The following is a 6,390-nucleotide window of genomic DNA, read 5'->3' as shown; positions in this document are numbered from 1 at the left end:
TCATCTAACCATAAGGATTTTAGTTCTAAATTATATGCACTCAAGGAATGTGTGCACATATTCGTGCATAAATTCTGGTTGAGGATGCATGGCCATCCAGAGTGCATGTTACACAGTAGGGGCGAGCCGGCAAAGCCTCGTTTTCCTGGGGCAGCAGCTGTGTGTCACTGTAAATTGCTCCTACGTCCCTTGTGCACCTCCAAGCTCTGGGCAGGATATTGTCCCAGACCATTTTACCCCTGGCTGCTGGCATTATCTGACTTCATTCTCCCTCTTTCCCCGTCCCCTCCCCCAACCCTTGCAATAAACCACATTTTTGAGCCTTTGTTTCTTCCATTTTGATTGCCTGAGGTTTAACCGGTCCAGTTCTAACAGGTTTGGTGGCTACGGTGGGTGCAGGGGGTGGCTTTTCTTCAGCTTTTTCCTGACCAGGAGGGTCAGTCAGTGTTTCAGGAGGTTTACTGTAACCACTGTCCACTTTCTGCACTTTGCCTCCTATCTGTTTGCTCTGTTGCTGTTCAGCGAAGAAGCACTGCATGGACTGAAAAACCTCTGCTCTCTGCCAACACCTAGGACCAAGCGCCTTGTGGCTGAGTCCTGTTCTCACAGCTCTCTTCTGGGGTGCAAACTGTGTAGGAAATGGTTGTGTCATTCTCACAGTGGCAGGGGCTGACCGGAACGGCTTCTCATAGACAATGCTGTTTGTTTTGCTGGACTGGCTGTTCAGACTTGGGGACGTAGCCCGGAAGGGACTAGACGTCGGTATAGTGCTTCTACTGCCGATTGGAGGTATGCCTGGTTTTATATCAGTGCCACTTCCTAAGGTTTTCAGTTCCATTTCAGACATTTTTTACTGCAGTTGTGATCATGTTGTGCTCAGTTCCAGCAGGAATTAATCCTCTGAAAGGCTGGCTTATTTGCACAGGACGACTCATGCTCTGTGCCTGCACTTGTGGGGTGGGATGCTGTAATGGGGGCTGAAGAGTCTGAAGCAGAGCAGTTAAAGGCTGTCCCGTAGACCCAAAATTAGGCAAGAAAAGCTGGAATGCTGGTAAAGGTACTGCAACCTGCTGGAGAGCCCTCGGTGACTGGGCAGTGTTATAAAAATTTGTCTGACCAGGCTGTTGTAGTTGTCCAGAATAAAGATTTGAAGCCTGGGTGAGATCCACTCTAGCCTGGAGAAGATGTGTAACAGTCAGTTGCGAACCTTCTAGTCCTGATGCCTGACCCAGCTGATGTTCATACAATACAGGAATAGGCTGCATATTTGAAGTTTGTTGAAAGGCAAGACCCAATTGTGCCTTGGCAGGTCTCCGGAGTTGGACAGCTGGAAAGTTGCGGATGGCAGTACCAGAAAGGACCATAGACAGCAGGGATAGACTGCTTTGAATAAAGGCTGGCTGAGATACATACAGTTGAAGTGAAGAACTAAATAATGCCTGAGCCTGGGAAACAGCAGGTCTAGCACCCAGTAGGGCTGGATGCTGTCCTTGCAGTGGTGCATAAATAGGGATTGGAATCTGCTGGACTGAGTTTGGCTGAGAAAGACCTTGTTGGAAGCCTCATTGCTGAGCCAAGGGTGGTGGAGCCAATCGTGCATGTTCAGTGTTGAATAATGACTTGGGTCCATAGAGAAAGCTGGGATTTGAGCTGCTGCAGACTGAGACACGTAGACTCGTGGACTCTGTTGCTGCTGGGTGATGAGCGAAGGCATACAGCTTAACTTGCAGAAGGCAGGCTGCTTGTCTGGGGTTTCACGTTACAAGTATTAGGAGGGTGTGATGTGGTTGTATTCACTTCTCATCTTTCAACCTCTCCTCTAGTGTTTTCCTGCCTCTTATCCTATAAATACATTCAAGTATTGCAACATTTTAAAAACAAACAAAAACCTCCTTTCACTTGGGTCTCCCAGCCCCACCTTATCTCCCTTCTTCCTCCTTTATTAAAATCTATACTGCTCTCCCCACTTCCTTCCCTCCCCAATTCAATCCACTGCAGTCTCTGATCCCCTAGTCACCACTCCTCAGTCAAAAATCATCAATACCTTCCTATTGCCAAATCCAGTGGAGAGTTTTCTATACTTTTCTTATTGATGCACTTGAATCTATTATTCACTTTCTCTTTCTTAAAACTGTCTACTCCCTCACGACTGTAACGCCATCCTTTCTACACAAGTGTGAGTCTCCACTTTGGAATCCCCCTCCACCCACCACGCAGTCATTGGGGTTCCCTCTCAGTCAGCCCTTAAACTACTACTCTTCACATTCCACACGGTGCTCTTGGACAATAGCATTCAGTGTTGAAGTTTTCACTATCACCTATATTCAGGTAACTCACAAGTCTATATCCCAGCCTGGATTTCCTTCCTGAACATCAGATTCGTGTACACAACTCTGTGCTAGGCATCTCCACCAGGACATTTCACAGGCACCTCAAACTAGATCTGTCTCGAGCTGAACTCATCCTCTCCACTCTTACCCCAAACCTGATCCTCCTGTGTTCCCCATCTTAGTCAACGGCACCATCATCCACCCTTCCGGTCATCCTTAACCCCACCCTCTCCTCAGCAATCTGCCTCTAAGATCTGCTCTCTTTATTGCCTTGATTTTTAAAATCTATCCCCTCCCCTCTATGCCCTGCACCTGCTGCTGATGAATTGTGTGGTAATTCATCATCGCTCACCTGGACTATTGAGACAGCCTCCTAACTGGACTCCTAATTCCAGATTTTTCACTCTCACATCCGTTCCCCACATAATTGCTGAAGTGTGTGATCCAGACCAAGATCTGGCCATGTCACTCTCCTGCTTTAAAACCCATTGCCTATAGGATAGAGTTGTAAATTCCTGGCATGACCTACAAGGCCTCCCATTACTTGGCCTCTATCCAGTCTCCAGCGTCAGCCCCATCAATCCTGGTACTGAACATTATGTTGTAGTAATTCTCTGCTCACAGCACGCTGTTTCATCCTCCACACTTCTCTCATTCAGAAGAACCTCCCCCACTTGTCTGGGTCATCTCCCCCCATCCCTCAAAACAACTCCTCCACTGTTGACTCCAAAACTCATTCTTGCCCTTCATTTGTACTCCTAAACCATCCTGTGCTTACCTCTGTCTTAGCATTTACCCATTACTTTGAAGCTACCTGCTCATGGACCTACCTCCCAACACTAAACGAAATGCAGAATCAGGGATTGGGTGCTGGGTGCTGGTCTTTGCTGGGTGATTGCCCACTGCCCCCACCACCCCCAGGGCTGAGCAGAGTGCCTGACACCTACTAGGCACTCAAATAACAATTACTGAATTGACTGTCACAGCAGGGCTATGAATCAGAGACAAACAAAAATACGCAGATGAACTGCCAGCAGTGCCAGGCCTGAGCTGCCCAGTAGGTAAGTCTAGATGCTAGGCCTGAGGCAGCCAGTGTCCCCACAGACACTCAAGACTGTGCTTCACAGCCATCTTCTGAGTCCTGCGCTTACCCCTCTCTTGGGCACAAGCCTCCAGGAAGTTCCTAGTGTAGATCAAGACAGGGAATATCCAAAGGGTATTACAAGATAAATAAATGTGGACCTGTGTGAACAAGAGCTGCCATGTCCCTCAGCCTCTCTTGAGGGAGGTTCCCATCCTTCTCCCACCCACCCTCCAGCAGCCTTCCCATACGACCTGAAACAGAAGGCGGCCACCAGAAGGAGTCAAGTGGCAGAGGCTGAAATAAGCCAAGGAAAGCTCAAGTCCAGGACCCCACAGAATGAAGGGAACATTCTGAGACAGCAGGCAACAAGGGGGACCGTTAGATGTAGCTGAAGGGCCCACACCTGCATGCATCGAAACACGACCCTCCCTGCCCTGGAGGAGGATTGTTCTGGACAAAGAAGGTACAAGGGCATGGGGTTGGAATAACACCAGTGAAAGAAAACTAAACGTATCTATGTTTACAAAACACAGGAAGCCAGTAAGGGTGTGGACAAAAATGGATAAAGATGGGGTGCCCTTCTCTGGTAAAATCCATGTCAAAGGCAAAGAGCCAGAATGACCTCATTAGCAGAGAAGCTGGCAGGTATCCAGGGCATGAACACCCCACCCTTTGTCCTCACCTGAGCATCTGGGGGCAAGCCAGCCTATCACCTCCCCTAGAGAGTTCTAGAGAGCTCATGTCCTGCCTGGGGAAGAAGTCTGGAGCAGCCTTGGCTCTAAATCATGTTTCATTCACAGATGGAGACATTCACACACCTCTCCCCACACTGCTTCTGCTCTGCAGACTGCAGTGAATGTTTTCAGTTTACAAACTTTCACAGGAAAAGAGAACTCACTATCTATCCTCTTTCCCACCTCCCCCAGCCAATCAAGCCCAGCGCCACCCCAGTTCGGCTGCAGTGAACAGCTCATTACCAGCTGGACAGGTTGCGTCCTAGAGCCCAAGTGAAGCACCCACAGCCCTGATTCGCCTGTCATTGCTCAAGGAGGAATCCTCTGGAGGAATTGTGGGCAGCTCCCAGCCCCCACCTCAGTGGACTCTCTCCAACAATGATAACAACAAGGAAAGCAAGATTTTATTGAATGCCTCTCTGTGCCAGGCATTGAGCTCCACATGTATCAATATTACCTCATTAAAATCTCCCAACAACCTTATGATATGGGTGCTACCATTATCCTCATTTTAGGGAGGAGGAATTATTAGAGCAGTTCAACGTATTGGTCTGAGGTCACATGGATAGCAAAAGGTGAATCAGGAATGCAACAAAGATCTTTCTTCCCGACTTCAGAAATGCTGCTCTTAACCACTCACATAGAAGGGACCATCTTCCTTGTCATTCATTGTATGGACTATGATTTTGATAGCTTCTGACAGCTGCTCAAGTTTTCAGAACTTTCTTGGTTTCCCATTGGAGTGTACGCTTCCTGAGGTCAAAAACCATTTTTAATGGAACTTTGGACGTGATACCAAGAACACAAATGCTGACTGATCAACTGAAGGGTTCAAAACACCACGGATGTTTAATAAATGGTATTTATTGGTTGTTATTAAAAGTCACTAATATTTCACATACCAGGCAAGTCCTTTCCTCTAGAGCAGGTTTTCACAACCTCGGCACTACTGACACTTGGGTCTGGATAACTGTTGGTCATGTTGTCCTGTGCATTGTAGAATGTTTGCAGCACCCCTGGCCTCTACTACTCACCAGTAGCACCCCCTCCACCAGTTGTGGCAACAAAAAATGCCTCCAGACATTGCCAAATACCCCGTGGGTGGCAAAATCACCCCCAGGTGGGAACTACTGCTCTAGAATAAACAAATAAAGATAATAGCACTTATTCTCTCAGCATAAAACACAACAAAGCTTATTTCCACCTACAATAAAACAGCACTCTTATTACTCAGTTAATAAATATGAGAGATCCTGAGAAGTACTTACTAAATAAAAGCCCCAGAGCACCAATTTCAGAAGATCAAGATAATGTTCTTGTTATGCCTGAACCAAATCACTTTCTGCTGCTAGAATCTTGTGTAGTGGGATGTCAAGCCGGTGGGAACCCACGGCCAAAAAGGAAAGGCCTGATTTCAAATCCCAGCTTGTAGCCCCAAATCATTTTTTTTTTTGTAACAAGATGGAGTGGACATAAATGTTTTTAAATCTCAGCTCCTTTACTTACTAGCTTCTGGTCAATTCACTTAATATCACTGGGTCTCAATTCCTGTAAGATGGGAGTGATGGTTCCTAGCTCATGGGATTGTTGTGAAGATTAAATAAAACAGATGCAAAGCAAGGTCTGCCTCAGGAGGGCTTAAAAATAGTCACTCCTTTCCCTGTCCTCACTTGTCACCAGGCCCTTCAGAGCATGATACATACCGATTTATTTTTTCTTTCTCCATGCCATCCAACAGAGCTGTTCTCAACTCTGGCTGCACCTGAGAATATCTGCAGAGCTTTCAAAATGCTGATGTCTGGGCCCCACTGCATACCAACTAGATCAGAATCTTTGGCTTGAGAGTATATATTGTAAGCATTCAAAATTTTATTCATGATAAAAGGAATACATAATCTTTCACACAATTTTCTTTATGCCAAATAATAAAATAATAATGTTTGTATCAGTTCTTAAAATATGGCAATATTATATTATCATTAATAATCAATACATTATAAATAATTTAAATAAATCAGTATATCTCCAAATGGCATCTGTTGTATTCTTAGGATCCACATGTTCCATTAGAATTTTTAGATTATATGTTTCAATTTCAATCATCATTTAAAAATAGCCCTTATAGTTGGGGGGGAGGGATAAATTAGGAGCTTGGGATTAACATACACATACTACGACATGCAAAATAGATAACTAACAAGGACTACTGTATAGCACAGGGAATTCTATTCAATATTCTGTA

The 6,390-nt window shown here is 45.8% G+C and overlaps 1 pseudogene; it reads right to left on the bottom strand.

The window, feature by feature from the left end:
* Nucleotides 1-262: 262 nt before the first annotated feature.
* LOC112405746 (protein PRRC2C pseudogene) lies at nt 263-5,129 on the bottom strand (annotated as a pseudogene).
* Nucleotides 5,130-6,390: the final 1,261 nt, after the last annotated feature.

Source organism: Neophocaena asiaeorientalis, unplaced genomic scaffold (assembly GCF_003031525.2).
Source record: "Neophocaena asiaeorientalis asiaeorientalis breed wild unplaced genomic scaffold, Neophocaena_asiaeorientalis_V1.1 scaffold21, whole genome shotgun sequence".
NCBI lineage: Eukaryota > Metazoa > Chordata > Mammalia > Artiodactyla > Phocoenidae > Neophocaena > Neophocaena asiaeorientalis.
This window is presented reverse-complemented; position numbering and strand designations above follow the sequence as displayed.